Source organism: Vipera ursinii, assembly GCF_947247035.1.
Source record: "Vipera ursinii genome assembly, chromosome: 3".
NCBI classification, from domain to species: domain Eukaryota; kingdom Metazoa; phylum Chordata; class Lepidosauria; order Squamata; family Viperidae; genus Vipera; species Vipera ursinii.
The window spans coordinates 25128751-25146567 of NC_139516.1; the positions used below are offsets into that span (position 1 = coordinate 25128751).

Genomic DNA, 17817 nt, shown 5'->3' on the forward strand with positions numbered 1-17817 from the left:
AAGCTAAGAGAAGCATTTAGGCTGTAGCAGAAAAATTTCTAATACATTCTTACTTTAGCCATAAGTTAGCACAAAAAAGTACTGGTGTTCAACATGACTTTTTTGTTTTTATTCCTGTGAATGCAGCAAATTTGTTTTCACTAAGCCATGTTACTTTGTTCAGTTTCCTAAATACACTAGCACTTCCACTCCGTTCCCATGTCTGAATTAATAAACTAGAAATGTAATTATATAATAATCTTCATAGCACAATATAAAAATCTAGGATTTATTTTTATTATTGCAATTGAGCTATATAAGATTTACAGAGTAAAATGAGGTGCAAGTGGGTAGATATGAAAAGAATAAGCAACCATTTAATTTTTATATTCCATGCTTAGCTATAGGCTTAGGTAAGATAAGTCTGTAATTAGAAGGTAATTTTATACTTTTTCCAGAGAACAAATCCCAGTAAACATTAGGATTTAACTTTTCAGTGAACATGTATAGGATTGTGTTGTTAACTGGAGGGCAATGAAATACATTTACATATCACAGATGATTAAAGCTAATTTTCTAGTGTCTGTGTAAGAATATTTGCTTTATGTTTTTAAAAAATTAAAACAAACACCTTAAGAATTTGAGGAACTTTTTCCTTCAAAACCACTTACTGATGGAAAGGTGTCTGCCTGTTTGGCACATCCTGATAAGGACACACTTATGGGACCCAGGAGGTATCCCCTCTTTATGGTGACACCTGCCTTTTTGAATGATCTTCCTGGATGTATAGTTGGTCCCAACCACATAGTCCCTTGAGAAAGGGATTCGAATCTGGCTATTGAAACTAAGTTACCACTTGTAGAAATCTACAGCTTTCTTCACCCATAAAACCATACAGAATATTTTAATAAGCTACGTTGTTGTTGCGAAGTCATGTCCAACCCATCGTGACCCCATGGACAACGTTCCTCCAGGCCTTCCTGTTCTCTACCATCTTCTGGAGTCCATTTAAGCTCACGCCTACTGCTTCAGTGACTCCATCCAGCCTTACAGTTTGTAATGTAATTACAAAAACAAATTTAATAAATAAAAATAATAAGAATAGACCTGTACTAATTTCAATATTGTTTCATTGTTTTCATTGTTTTCCCTTTTGAAAACAATGGAAAACGTATCTTTCCTATTCTGTGAAAATATTTGTACAATGTTAACTCATTCGATTTTTGATAGCAAGTGAATTTTAAGCAACAGAGGAATGCATGAATACATGGCTAAGAATCAAAAGGGGATCAAGATCCCATTTACCTTCTACTAGTTTTTAACACAATTAAGCACAGAATGTATTTAATCACTTGCTGTGACCACACAAAAGTTAATTTCTTCAATCTAATTATAGTGACCACAATTCCCACAATCAATCTGGTATAGTAGATAAAGATGTCAGGCTAGAAACTGGGAGACAGTGAGTTGTATTCCTGCCTTAGGCACAAAGTGAATGAGATGACCTTGGGCCAGTCATTCTCTTAAAATCCTAGGAAGAAGGCAAGGGCAAATCACTTCTGAAATCTTGCCGAGAAAACTGCAGGGACTTGTCCAGATAGTCAGCAGGAGTCAAGCTTGATTTGAAGGCTCACGACTGAACACACAATTCCTTTTTAGACTAAACAAGCTATAGGTTCAGCTGTGCAAGGGAAGATGAATGAGATCAGTTTTTTTTCTCATGCTGCTAAATACTATTTTAGGATGAAGGTAGGCATAACTGGTACCTTTCAGATATTTTCTGCTACTGTTTCCTATTTAAAATCTCTGGGCAGTTTGGACTCAAAATCTAAAACATCTTGAGAAAATCATGATTTAGTGTTACACTGAAATGTAGCTGTGGTGGCACAGTGGTCAAAATGCAGTACTGTAAGCTAACTCACTGCTCACTCCAGGAGTTTGATTCTCACCAGCTCAAGGTTGATTCGACCTTCCACCAGAGGTCAGTAAAATGAGGACCCAGATTGTTAGAGGCAATATGCTGACTCTGTAAACCTCTTAGAGAGGGCTGCAAAGCACTGTGAAGTGGTATATAAGTCTAAGTGCTATTGCTATTCCTATTGTTAGCAACATTTTCTGTGTTTTTTCCCCCCAACCAATCCTCAATTATGAAGAAGTGTTCCATCAACCTTCAGCCTAGATGTAATCTTCGTTTCTCTTTTGTTCCGGATAAATTATCCATAAAGTATTCAAGTGAGCTCTTCTTTTGGGCCAGGTGATAATTCAGAACATGCCTGCTATCTCTGGTTACCTTGTTGACGTTATAGCTATGAGTATCATTATCTACTTCTTAGAAATCAAACTTATACTTCATAAAGTATCTTTTTATAGCGAGATAGATCAATTTTTTTAAAAAAAAAATGTCCTATGTAAGTTACTAATTAAAACAAGTGACTCAAAGACTCAGTGGCTAGGCAAGCTTTTGGGGGTGGTATAATTTTACAACAATCCATTCAGAGTCCTCAAATAAAATTATTACCTGTATTGATAAATATTTAGATAAATTAAAAAGCTAACATACATATGCCATTGTGTGGACTACCGATAGGTCTTGACTTAATGACCAGTTTGTTTAGCAATTTTGCAAAATTACGATAAACCACCCAAAAGTACTTATAAAATTCCGAAGTTCTGACATCTGGCCTCCCCCCCCCACGTTACAGTATTTGGGGCACTTGACACCTGACCTACATTTATGACTATTTGCAGATGAAAACTAGCACTTTGGGTTTTCACCAAAAATAGTCCATAGCAAATAATGGGTTAAACGACTATGGTGTTTGTTTAATGACTGCCACAAAAAAGGTGACTTATAACCATAATAGTCAGGCTCCATTAGTCATACATTGAGGACTAGCAGAACTAGAGCAGATTATGTATCGTTGTTTACAGGAAGACAAAATGTTGATGGTTTTGTTTGTCTGTCAATTTAAAAAAAAAAAACAATGGCTATGCAACACTGAGATATAGATATCTCCACAAAGCACTGAATATTTCCTGGACTTGAAAGGGTTTGCTAAAAAATAACTAAAATTGTTATCTAGTTACAAAAGGTTTTAGTTTTTAATATGCTAAGGATTGCTGCATTAGTCAATTAGTTGCATTTTCTTTAATAAAAACAATAGTTCTAAAACACAACATACACATTTTTTCAGAATTATGCAGCATGTAAAAACATTTTGAAAGAGTATTCTTGTGAAAAGACAGGGTTGAACTGCCTCTTTACAAGGATAATAATCTAATACAATATAATTTTAATTAGAGCATTTATTTCATTAATATAACCTGCTACTTAACTGATCAGGATGGCTGTTTAGTTCAAACTGAGAACATATTGAAGCTTTGTTTAAAAATTTTCTACAGTCTAACCTAAAAAAGTTAGGTTTCTGCAACACAGAATATAGTATGCTAAGAATATGTTATGTATTTATGCTGTCCCTGAAGTTTACTTACAAAGTTAAGATTTTAACACAAACATTTCTTTTACACTGGCATGTACTAATTGAAAATTTAACTTTGCATTCCTAATCACTACAGTATGCTACCATTGATGCACATATACATACATATAAACAGGACTGCTTATATATTCAGATTCTGAAGTCAAGAAGCAATCAGTTTGCTAAATCTTACATCTGGACCCAAACAGAACAAAATGTCTGGACCATTAAAGTAAATCAGACTTTTATTAAGAAAAACTTATCCATTGCTTTTTGAGTGACCGATGCATAATTTTGAGTATGATGTTGACAGATATTAATTGTACTGCTAAATTCTTGCAAGAAAGACAAACGGGAAACAGCATAAAGACAAAACATTCACTTTAAGCCTATGGGTCATAAACAATTAACCTCTTTAAAAAGGAAGGGAATTTCCTGATATCCCATTCTGCATTGAATTCAAAGTACAAGAATAAAGTACAAATCAGTATGGTGTTTGTGTGTATTAATAGAAAAGAAAAAAAAATCAGAGATATCTAAAAGTGGAACAAAGGGGGAAAAGTACAAATCTAACAAAAAGCTTCTTATGAACCAATTTCAAATGACAGCCGGACACATATCCCTGCAGACATGTGATTACATTTTGGGTGCTTGCCAACCAGCTCACTTTAACAGCTATCTGCAGTATCCTATTCTATGGTTGCATGATTCCCAATTTTCTACATATTTTGTCAGTTTTTGGTCTTTATTTCTGATTTCTGGTCATTAAGTAAAATTGATTCACTTAATGATCATGCTATTCATGTAACAACTGTTTGTCAAGTTTCCGATGGAATGAGCTTTTCAAAGGACTCTGAGGCATTGTTTACCTTAAAAGTCTTTTATTAGCCCTATAACATTGGCAATCCTTGCTAGGAGAAGCTGGAGTCTGAATTCCCCTCCCCCTTAGCACAATATGTTAAGTTCAATTCTCCTCCTTTTCATTGCTATCATAAATCACATTCTCCAATTAATTTGAAAGGTCAGTTTTCCCTTCTGTTAGACAACCCGCCAAATTCTTATCTTCTCTTATTTCATAATGGCCTTGAAAGACATTCTTCCTCCTCCCTCCCAGCAATAACTAATTCTAGCTTTAACAGTAACACACAAGTTTAACATATGAAATAGCTGCTTCTTCATCTTTTGTCAAAGCAAGAACATTCGGTTACCAGCGTTGACACTGTTGCACAAATATCAAAAAATGGAGCATGGACGCAATGCCTCAACTTATGACCACAACAATTTATGATTGTAATTATGGGCTTAATTATGGTTGTAAATCAAGGACTACCAGAATCTTCTTTACAACAGTTGTAAGTACAATTATAAATTTACTCCTACACTATATGTCCTCTTTCTATAATCTATTCTGTTTAATCATCAAAACCATAAATCATAAGTTTATTTTTTTTCTATCAATCTCAGAAGAAAAATTTCTGTTATCAATTATATATTAATCTTTAAAATCCTCTGAATCATTGTGTATGTATTTGAATACAAAATTTTCTAGTTTTCACATGTCCACCAAACATCATAAAACATCTCTTTCAACATAAATTTGAATTGCCTTTATAAATTCTAGACAATTTCTCTGGTGACATAATCTTCAAAATTAAAACACAATGTATGGGATATGGGAGCCTACTATCATCAGTATATTGGCAATTAAAAAAAATAAAAAGTAAATTATGATCAAGTAAAAAAAAAACAGTGATTGTTTCCCTGCAGTTGACGAAACAAAATTTTTAACCAATTGTTAATTTGTATAGATTATTACATTTCAAAGTAATGCATCAAGACAGCTATTACAAAGGAATATTAAAATAAGAAGCTGTTGACACATCACTTTGGCCACTATTCAAATATGAACATGTGGCTCAAGTTTGTTTCTGGCTACAAAAACAAGCTAGGCATAGGATTGTACACATCTTTTAAATGCACATTATTGCCAGCACTACAGTTACTATAGGGATTTTTTTTTTAAAAAGCTATCACTGATTTTCAGCCTGAGAGTTTACAGATGTAGATGGTTACTGAACCATCCATTCTTCACTCTTGACCTTTGAAGTATATTACCGTGTTTCTCCGAAAGTAAGACCCACCCCGAAAATAAACCTTAGATTTTTTTGGGGGGGTGGGTCTAAAATAAACCCTAGTTTTGTGATGAGGCACAAACCTAAAAATCAAGCTACGGTGGGGATGGAATTGCCCCATGCGTCCCGCACCCACTTACCTTGTAGTCAGGCCTCTCCTTGTTGGCTCACTTCTTCTGTGGCATGCCCAGGCCTACATTTCACAGTCAGAGGCCTTTATGGATGGTCACTGCAGCTGAGAACCCAGCTATGGATTCAATCCATTGCAGCTATCAGCTGCAGAGGCCTTCCAGAAAGGCCTGACTGCGAAATATATTTCTAAGCTCCAGAATAAAGCTGCAGAGAAAGTGGACTGGCTGGGCGGGGCTGTCAGTGCCGGAGGTGAGGGGAAAAGACATCCCCCGAAAATAACACCTAGTGCCTCTTTTGGAAGCAAAATAAATAAGACCCGGTTTTATTTTTTGGGGAAACAGTATGAAGAGGCAGAAAGTAATTTTTCCATAAGTTTCTGATAAAAGCCATTGTATCAGATGGTGTCCCTTTTTGCCATACCTCACTTGTAATCTTACTTTCCTTTTTGGTCAATCTTACTTTAACCCAATCACAATTTTTGTTAATTTGGTTTGTTGCTGTATTAAAAACAGAAACATTTTTTGTGTGTATCCCATTCTACAAATTAGTGAAATAAAAAGAAAAAATGAAACTACAAATATTATAAATTTAATATTCTACAAAAGCATTGTATTTAGCTTTTTCCCCAGGATGTCCACTTGTGGTGTAATGATGTAGGATACAGAATATCCTGTATCCTGTTCATAGACAGGATAAAAAATTAGGGCCTCTTTACAGGTCTTATCTGAATAAACTAATATACAGGTATTAAAATACTGGTATTGATATTAATTGTATACTAGGAATTGTTTAGAACAAGTATGATAATCAATATTTATAATGATTTCCTAAACACACCTATCAAAGAAATGGTTTGAATTTCAATCCTTTAACGTACATTTCAGTAGATACAAAATGTGGCTGTATAACATACATGCTAAAATGAAAATAGAACAGCTCACAGAAAACTTCATTTGCCTTTCAAACTTAGCTTGCCAAAATATTTCAAAAGAACCCTATAATTCCATCGAGGTCAATATTTTTTATCAGTCCTCTTAACCTTTAACAATAACTTTATCTCCAAGAAAAATGCTCCCATTGTAATGGATACAAAGGGCTTTCTTAGATAAGACTGCCAGTCCATTCCACAAGAATCACATCCAGACAAATCAGACATCTCCTGTTGCTAAGTGCAAGCTCAAAACAGATCTTGCCACAGTGAAATGTTATCAGGGAGCAGGATGAAGCAATTTTAGGATTAAGATACAGTACAACCTAACCAAAATTTAGTATTTTAATTCATTCTATCAAAACAGATATGTTACAGTCAAAACAAGTCACATCTGGAATAAAACATTTTGTTTGCATAATACACAATAGTGCCTTGGCCCTACTTGTAATACAAAAAGACATTCCTTGCATATGTTTTCAAGTAGTTTGGTAAGTACTGCAGCCTTTTAGATCTTTTCATGTATCCTGGAATTCGTTACTCAGAATTACATGTATTCATTCTTAACATAAAACATTTTGGAAACTAGAATATTATAATACGATTGATTCCCAAAACTGGCATCAAATCAATGTTTCAGGTTCCCTTTTCCACTCCAAGGACTTAATAAAAAGAACAGCTCTCAATATAGTAATTTTATAAAGTATTTGTTTATATAAGGAGAGTATATGCATAGGATACACATCTTCAAGGATGCATTTCAGCACTTAATATAGCTAATATCTCAGTGAACTGTTTTGCCAAGTTACGCTTTCACTCTCTTAAATCAAAACTGAGATATATGTGTGTGGGGGGGAAGTGGGTGGGTTTGGGGTGGGAGGGATTTGGGGATATATTGTAAAATTTTGTTTTTGTAAAACTCTTTAATAAAAAAAACCTGAGACATATGTGGAGTAGAATTGTATTATCACTTTTTTTCCAGATATACTCTAGCAATGTTTTTCTTTTCCTAATATTTTACACAAAGCAATCAGTATATTAATTCCCAATAGCAGCAGTTTTCAAATCAGTTTAAGTAACAAATAGTTATATAAATTATTTCTGGTTAAAATTATAAAAAGGAGAAAAGGTTTAACTAAAATTGGCAAAAACTTCTTGTTAAGAATTATGCTTTAGCTGAACTAATATTCTTATTAAAATGAGAATTTTTTGATGATAACACCACAGTAAATCTGCCAACATTTATCAGCACAATTTTAAAATAAAATTAAACAGAAAATTTTATGAATCATGTTGCATATTCATTGCAATTTTCACATTTTGTATACTGACAATGAACTAAGAAAATGAATTAAATCCAGAGAGCTATCAAACTTCTGAGGCTTCACTAGCAGTCTTTGCTCTTACACAAACACTTAAATGTATATGTGTATTTGTTTGAACCAAAGACATTCCTTGAAACTGAGGGACACAAGTTTTAAACTGTAATTTAAGCATGAAGTTCTGATTTATTAGATGGAAAGTCAATCCCATTTCTGGACTAAGTGCAATTCAGGATACTGAGATATTTATGTTCAGATCTCATAAGCTGTTATATCAGTGTTTTTAAAATGTTCTATCTGATCTACAGATGTGCTTAAGAAATTGATATCTATTTCAATATCACAAAGCATAAAAGGGAGATATATTACTCCATCATTTGCTGGCTAATTCAAGATTTCATGAAATCATGAGCCACCAGGACTTTAATATATTTTGAAAATCTTGTCATTATATAAATACACTTTTTAGGTTAGGATACTATGACAAATGCCAAACTTGTGAAGGGTTAATGGGGAAAAAATACTGTACTACATTTTTAAAACTGTTTTTTTCCAGATTTCTGTTTTGTACTTCAAAGAATTTGTTTTTGATCTCCATTTAATTAGATACCATGTAATGAATATAACATTACATGAACATAATAATTAACACTATAGCTTCCCTGAACCAAACCCCCCCACTGTATTTATTTTCACAGAAGAACAGCACAGAAAATGAGGAAATACGAGGAAATACATTTGGATTGTTGAAGCAACAAGGGTGATGCTTTGTTAACTCCTCTAGATATAAGGATTCTTGTCCTGATCATAGACATTTTCACAACACTAGTTGGAGTAGAAAGTAGACAGCAGTAAGCATCTCCATATACTGACCTAATTGGCCTACTATGCATCATCGTATTGTGGCAGGTGACAGATGGCTTGGCACACATTTTGTATCTCAAAATAACAAACAGAACTGTAAATTTGTAAGAAATTTTAAAGCATAAGAAAATAAACATTTTCTTCTTCCTGTAATGCCAGTATCACCCTAGAGGAAAATAAATTTTATCTCACACCTGAGTTACATTTCACAATGATTTTGTACTACAACTGTAACAATTTGATACAGTAAATATTACATGGAAGTCTAAAATATTTTTTAGAATCTTTTCCTTAAGCCCTAAATATATGTCTAAATTTAGAGCAAATATTTAATGCTTTTCTGTAATATTATCCCATTTTGGACCAAATGCTAACGTTATTGGCAGCTTGCAATTATATCAATATACCTGTTCTCGTCCTTGAGTTGTTTCTAATAATAAGGGTGAGATATAAATAAATATCAATAGGTTCCATACTTAAATCACACATTGGCTTGGAAATATCTTTGCACGTTTCCCTTTTCCAGAACTGCCTTCAACTTATTATTTTGCAATTTGCATGAACTATTTGCTTCAAATCAATCCACAACTCGGAAACAAAATTAAGGTCAGGGCTTTGACTAGGCCAGGGGTAGGCAACCTCGGCTCTTTTATGACTCATGGACTTCAACTCCCAGAATTCCTGAGTCAGCTATGCTGACTCAGGAATTCTGGGAGTTGAAGTCCATGAGTCATAAAAGAGCCGAGGTTGCCTACCCCTGGACTAGGCCATTCCTTCTGTTTCTGTTGTGAATTTACTTGTGTATTTATAATCATTGTCATGTTGCAAATCATGGACAGGTACCCTGACATTCTGAAGAAAATATTGGTATAATCTATTGTTTTGTAAATGATTATGAGCTGTCCAGGTCCTGAGGTTGCAAAGCAGCCTGAAACCATTATGTTTCTACCATTATACTTCATGGTTGGGATGTGGCTCTTTTGTTGAAATGTAGTGTTCTGTTTTCAAAACAATTCCACTTCACTGCATCTGTCCAAAAGAACAGACTGTTCCATCAGCATGTGAAACAGCAGGAGTTTCCCCCTTTCCTAACTTCCCATGCACATGTTTTTTCTTCAGTGCTTTCCTTCATGAACATTAATATCCGACAATGCTGCAGATCCTTTGTCATCAGACCAGGATTGTTTGTGACTTCCCAGAAAACTATACATTGTGCTGTTGGAATTATTTTTGATGGACATCCATTCTGGGAAAGAGAAACAATTATGCTGCATTTTCTCCATTTCTTCATCATCTATGGATGATGGAGGGCAAATTTTTTTGCAATACTTTTGTGAACCTTTCCAGCCTTGCAAGTCCCTTTTCTGAAAAACACTATCATGCCATAAGGATATTATTCATGTCTACAAATCTGTACCATCAACAGCAAACTCTAATGGTGTCAATCAATGTGTATGCATGTTTTTAATAGGCAGCAGCCACTCAAATTCACACCTTATTTACATCTCATTGAGTATAACATCTGAATCAATTTATCTACTTAACAGAACTGATTATTCTAGGGCTTCATCACCCATTTCCAACAAAGACAATGAATGTATTTAGTAAAGACATTGATTTTGTTACTGGAATTTAGATGCTTCTCAGTTCATTAAGGTTCTGAGCAGCTTACAAAAAAAATAGAAAAAATTAAAATAACTAAATTCAAATACCTAATGATATTCAACTTCATAGTTACTGATACACTGAGGAAAATAGTTCTAGCAGTAAACAACCCCTAGCTATTGCAAAGAGCAATAGACCATAAAGGCTTTCCAAAACTACAGTACCAGTTTTTGGTGACTTTCCTGAGTGCCAACCAGATTCGTGCTGATCCCACCCTGGATATAAATAATACTTTATGCATCATGGCACAATATAGTGGGCTTTTTTGTGTGTGTTATTTTAAAAAAGATCTATTTTTCTATTAACATGACTTAGTCAAAAGTCTGATCACATTGTGGTCACAGCGCTAGAAAATTATGGATAATTCTAAAAGGTTCAGAAAGTTTCTCCCACCACTAAATAATGACACATCAGGAGGTCACAATACAGCTTGCTGCCACCTACAAATCCATGGCTTCTTTTCAAGGATGGATTAGCAATCTGAAATCATGCTGGGTTTGGAGTATTTCAAGAATCCAGTATATCTATAAAGATAAGTATTTGCTATCTCTCTGCAAGAGATTTTATTGAGTCCAGAAAGGAAAAGGAAAGAAAGAAAGAGAAAACAAGCAGAAACAATAGGTAACCCAGACATATCAAAAAATAGTGGCCAAATCAGGCAATATTTACTCAGAAACGTAGCCCAGATGAAGAGAATTTTTTTAAAAAGCATTTCAAAATATGAAAAGAAACTTTATGAATAAGCCTAGAAAAATTCTCTTACAGTTTCCAGGATTTGTTTTTATTTTGGCACAGAAGTTAAAAATACTGAGCTAGAAACTAGGAGACTAGGAATTTTAGTTCTGCCTTAGGCATGGAAGCCAGCTGGGTAACTTTGGTTCAAGTACTCTCTTTCAGCACAAGGAAGAAGGCAATGGCAAACTACTTTTGAAAATGCTGTCAAGAAAACTACATGAACTTGTCCTGACAGTAGCCAGGAGTGAAGGCTTACAGAAGCAGCAATATGTAAGCAATAAATTGTAATAAAATCTGTGCAGTTATTGCTTTTATCACTGAGTGAGTCTTGACATTCCTGAAACACTTTGAAAACAACTACGCTACTGTGATACTAGTTAGCAAAATTAAAAAAACAGTAATCACATTAAAATAAGACAAGCTTAGAATGAAAATGCATAATCTTGTTATACTGAACACATTTTTTTCTACTTTGTCCACACATAGTCCTAATTTCCATTTCCTATGAAGTAAGTTTTGAAAATCTAGTAATATGCTGTTGCATACCAGTCATAATATTAATTAGGAACAGAAATATTTTCTTCAGGAAAAGTATAGTTTACTTTGAACATGAATCCAATATTTGCTTCAACAAATTAACATGACAAATCAATATTATTCAGTATGTCATCAGTATGTCATTAAAGGCAAACTGTACTCCCATTTTCTAGAATAATTATATTAATCAATAATATTTCAGTTGCTATTAATTGGTTCATAAAGAAATGTCACAGTTGGCAATGTAAGGTGCAGAGTTTCTTACACAACAACCTACATTACTGCAAAACAGCAACTACATTACCTGCAATAAGTAGCACAAGAATATATTAACAACATTGATGTAAGATGGAATGAGAAACTGAGCAGAAAGTTTCAAAAACAGTACTTCAACATGCCATTTGACACACATGGCTTTGCTAAATCCAGGCGTTCCTTAAACTTATGCTCGAAGGCAAAGGGCATCTTAAACTCCTAGTGCAGTATCTATTGAAAAGTTTGGGGTATCCTTTATCCAAAACAGAATCTGAAATATTGACAATGACAGGGTAAAGAATCAAATATACAGTTTGAAATCATGAAACCTCCATATAGGTCCTCAACTTACAACTGTAATGGAGCTGCACATTACGGTTGTGAATCATGATGGTTATATATAGCAGATAGTCATGTGACTAACCCTAACCAACCTGATTTTATGAATTTGCAGTGGCCATTAAGCAAACCAGCCTAGTCATTAAGTGAATCCATAGCTGTTAAGGAGGTGTTTTTGCTGACCACAAAGTAAACAGCAATTTTCAGCAGAAATGTCATAAACTATGGTCATGAGACTGTGGGATGCTACAAACCAGAAGGGGAGGTGTCCATTGTAACTTCAAAGAGTCACTAAGTGACCAGTCATTTTTAAAGATGGAATCATCCTATTGTACCAGCGAGATGTAGGAGTAGCAGAATGTGGGGGAGAAGTTAAGAGGGATAAGCCTAGAATCCCCACACACTTACAAGTGTACTAAGCCCAACACACACACACACACACACACACACACACACAGAGAGAGAGAGAGAGAGAGAGAGAGAGAGAGAGAGAGAGAGAGAGAGAGAGAGAAAGAATTCAGTTGGTCCTTATCTAACTCCAAGTTGGTGCTGATCATTAGTTGAGATGATTACTGTGCTTAGGTTTTTAGCAAAAATCTTTTTAATTTGACTTTCATGTGGGTATCTAGTCTTTCACGCTGACACCAGAGTTGTTAATAAACAATCTAATTTAGCTAATAAGCTCAACCATAGAGCACTTTCAGTATTTTTCCTCAATTAGATACCACATTTAAGACTATTCACATTGAAATGTGAAGAACTGAGATAAAACTCTTAGCAACGTGCTAAATGTCACATACAATCTTAGCTGCAAAACCATATAGAAGAACACTACAGAAGCTATGCCTATAGAGGGCAAAGGAAAACTGTAGCATGTATCATATGATTTGCTAAACAGGCTTTCACATGACCTGTTTTAAAAATATTAAATATTAGCTGATTTAGAAAACTGCAAGCAAATGCATTTTCTAACAACACTAAACACAGATATTCCTGTTTGAATATTGAGTTTGGACACAAATTAATTCAAGTCATCTATATGATCTGTAATATCCTTACACTATTTATCACTATTTACAAATGAATAATTTACCTATCTTATTAAACATCTTTCTAATATTGTTTATATGCAAGGCCCTTTTGTTAGGTGTCCTACATATATTGAGTAATACAGTGCTACAGTAATAATTTTCTGGACAAGAAAATGCTGTAAGTCTACAAATAGGACATAAGCAGCAATATACTCCTTAAGTTTGTCTGCAATTTGCATTGCTTCTGATTCTGGAATTATGGTGTCATTTTCCTGAGTAGTAATCACTGACAATCTAGTCCCTCTTTAAAGCCATCCAAATTGCTGACCATCACCTCCACAACACTAAGAAATGGATCCTGCTATAATTAGAACTTACGGTATTTCCAAATAAATAAACATGGTTCAAGTTATATTGCATATATACTTCAGTGAGAAGTGCTTACAAATATATACTTGAAAAAAGTCAGGTTTAGATTATTTGTTCAAACCTCAGAAAGTATTATTGAGATAATATCTTGTAAAATCAGATCACATTCAATAACTTTCATTGAGAATGTATTGCAAGTTAGTTGAAATTTATTATTCCCTTAAGAAACACACAAAGACTTACACATTACAAAAAAGTTATTGAAAGAATCAGGTTTACTGACTCTTAGCAGCTCCAAATGTTTATTTGTAAAATGAAAAAAAAAACACCACGCTTCGCAAACAATGCAGATATTGAAGGGAAAGAGGAATTCAAACACATACACTTGTTAGCTGGGGAAAAAATTCTGCTGAAATAGATTTCAGAAATTTTCCTTGGCTTGACATGCAAATTCATGTTGCAGAAGAGTAATTTCCATGGAACTATTGAAACACATGTAACACCAATGCCTGTCTTCATTATGACAGGGTTCATTTACTTCCAAATGTAATGATTTTAAAATCCTAACCACATTATTTTGCTTTAGTCCTCTAACCAATTACATCCTGAAAGATGATGTAAATCCTGGAATCAAATTGTCTACCATAACTGCATAAAGTTTCCAGGTTTTCCAATAGAGAATAAAGATAAAATCATTAGATTTTAAAATACTGAGTATATTCTTATAAAAGTCTATTATGCTGTTTTAAGTTTGCAATGGATCTATTTTACTATCCATAATCTACTTATTCAGAGGATTGGTGAAGTCCCAGGAGAGAGTAACTGTCACCCAATTGTTGTTAAAGAGAAAGGAAGACAACCAGGGAAGCCACAGAACTGTCAGTGTGACATCTACATTGGAGCAGATCTTACGTTGGCATTAACAAGATCCAGCAGGAGTTTGTCAGACATACAGTTAATCTATTATTTGACAGAGTATGTAGGCCAAGGGAATGCTGCAGACATAGTGTACCTGGACCTCAGCAAAGCCTTCAACAGTCTTACTAAATTTTCCTTTACAAAATGATAAAATAAGGATTAGAAGAGGATACTGCTGGATGGTTCAGTACTCAAAGACACCGATTCATCTTGAGAGAACTATTCAATAGAATGCCACATGGCCATCTTTCTGGTGAACATTTTTAATCAGTAATTTGGATGAGGGAAGCTGTTTGCAGATGACACAGAACAGATAGCATTAATATTTTGATGAAAGAGAAAATTCAAAAAAATGTAAACAGGCTTGAGCCTGTTGAAATAAATAAGATGAATTTTAAAAAAGGAGAAACATAATCTCCTGCATCTGTAGAACAGGCTGCAAAACAAAGTTAGGAGTCCTTCAAATAGAGGCTGCATTGTCATCTGTCAGAAATGTTCTATGGCTCCTGCACTGAGCAGCAGACTGAACTAGTTGACCTCTAGTCCTTTGAATTCTATGGCTCTACAACATGAGCAGATGGCTAAAGTGCTTTCAGAACTGCACTCTGACAGAACATAGTCGAGGTAATCTATGAGCTAACAACACTCTGTATGTAGTTAAACATGTATATTAACTTTCAAAATGGCAATGTTTCTTTATCTTTCTTTACCCTAAAATGGTCAAGATCTAGAAAGATTTTCCTTGGTGCTTTACTCAAATGTTTTAATAAAATTTCTTAAGTATTTGATGCAAACATGTATCTGTATAGTAAGAAAGAATCCTCTAAACAGCCAAAATAAATCTTAAGATATTTATAAGAATATTAATGCTTTTAAGAGTATGTAGAAGTAATAATCTTAAGTTAAAAAACATAACATCCAACAAAAATAATATAATTTACATTTTAGGAAACTACTTAAAAATACTGACAACTAAGTTATCAGAGTTATATCAATCAGAATCTTTCTGAAGCCATTATAGTTTAATCTTATTTGCAGAGTATGCTCCTACATAAATACCAGTCCGATTCCCTGTACGTCTCCCATCAATAACAACAAAAATTCTAGCTATACTTCTTGGGTTATAAAATCTGAAACTATGTATATAAGGTGGCTTAGCAGCACATTACAGTATATCAAATGAGCATTCATCACATGAATACAGATACTGTGATTGCATATTAATAGCTAATATATATTGAAAAATAGGGAATGTTATTTTAATCAGTAGCTATTTTTAAATAAATGTAAGGAGACAATAGCTTGCCAATTTTGGACTTTAAAAACATTTTGCAATTTTAGAACTGAAGAAACTTTATCAGCAGAGATAATAGAGAAATGGAAATAGAAAACTCCATAAACATGCTAGTGATGAAAATTAAACTAATTTAAAACTACTCATTAGTAGGCTTTTGTCAGCATAAAATTGTACCACATCAGTTTATAATTAGTAAAATAAAAATACATAACATCTTTATAATAATGGCAAGTCAAATAAATATGTAAAAATAACTTTTAGGTAAAACACCAGGGCACATTAAAATGGATATTGAAAACACTAACAGCAGAAGGCAATGATAGACTGAGAAATCAGGAGCAATATATAATATACTGTAGCAAACATACAGTGTATACTACTGATTGGTAGAAAACAACATGAAAGCAAATTTTGTCTTAGCAGCAAGGTCACAGAGGACATGACTACTGCCACTGTTATTACTTAAACAATATTGAAACTAGTGGCTATTAATTACTATAACAGTTGAGGGAAGGATTGGATCTATAATAGAAAGAAAAAATATGTATGTATCTCTTCTGCTTGAAATAGCCAATAGAAATAAACTAGCAACATCACCAAGAAGAAGATACAAAAGATTAGTTGTCAATTCTATGTTGAGATAAGAGCTAGTATGACAATTATGTGCCTGGACAACAAAACATGATTTAGATCCCCCCAATATACATTATACATTAAGCCAGAAACTGAAAGACTCAACATAGTTTCAATTGAATTATTCAATTAAAAAAGGATAGCCAAAGCACTGGAAACACTTTCAAGTCAAATTTTAAACATATGTATTCATATGTAATTCATGTGCGGGATTAACTTCCCTTCAACAATTGTAAAATTACGCTTAAATTTAAGCAGTTCATTTTGGGATCAAGGATATTTTTTTAAAATTTTAAATCTCTCAAATTAAATACATCTGTATAAAGAAACCATATATGCCATATCTGCATACCTTAATATACTGTTCTTGTATCAGAAATGTCTTACACAACAGTAGAAATGTAGGTGACAGAGTCCACTAGTAACCAGTGTTTAAGTATGTTACTTAGAATATGGCAATGTTTTATGAAAACAAAATACCCAGTACCATACAGCCTCTGAGAGCTGAATTCTAAGCAAAATCACCTTTTTAAAAGGTGGAGGAAACCTTTTTGGCATTTTTGACAAGATATGCTATTCCAACTTTTTGTCTCATTTTGTTCTTTCAAAGGGCTGGGAAAGCTTGTTATCCAAAGTGACAAAGCCGTTCATAAGATAATGACTTCCTCTACCCATTCATATATCATACAGCGTTGTTGTTTTTTTTTAAAAAAAATACACTATATATATATATATATATATATATATATATATATATATATATATATATATATATATATATATATATATAAAGAATATATATATATATATATATTCTTCCTCAAACAGAAGACAAAGGAATATCCTGCACCAACCATTAAACTTTACCAAAGTGATGTGGGATACTATCCTGAAACCACCCACTGAGTTTTATGGCGTTTTATTTCGGGGATATTAAAACAGAAACCCCACCCAACCAGTTTCTGCATTTAGACCTTAAATAGGTTCCTTACTCAGAGAGATAGAGAATCTGTTCAAAAGCAACATGTTGCAACCACCTTTTGTTATAGGGGGAAGGGAAGGAAATGGAATGGACTGAAAGAAACAGACCTGGGGGAGAAGGAACTGGGGAGATTTGAATAAAAAAAGGCAACCAAGCGACAAAGTCAAGCTTTTAAAATGAGAACCAAAACCAAGCGACGTTTTCCCCTTTTCAGAAAGTA

The 17817-nt window shown here is 33.7% G+C and overlaps 1 protein-coding gene across 3 annotated transcripts in view; it reads right to left on the reverse strand.

Moving 5' to 3' along the window:
- Positions 1–17817, reverse strand: part of TOP1 (DNA topoisomerase I) — a 60824-nt gene that overhangs the window by 41510 nt on the left and 1497 nt on the right. The gene's annotated exons all lie outside the window — the stretch shown is intronic.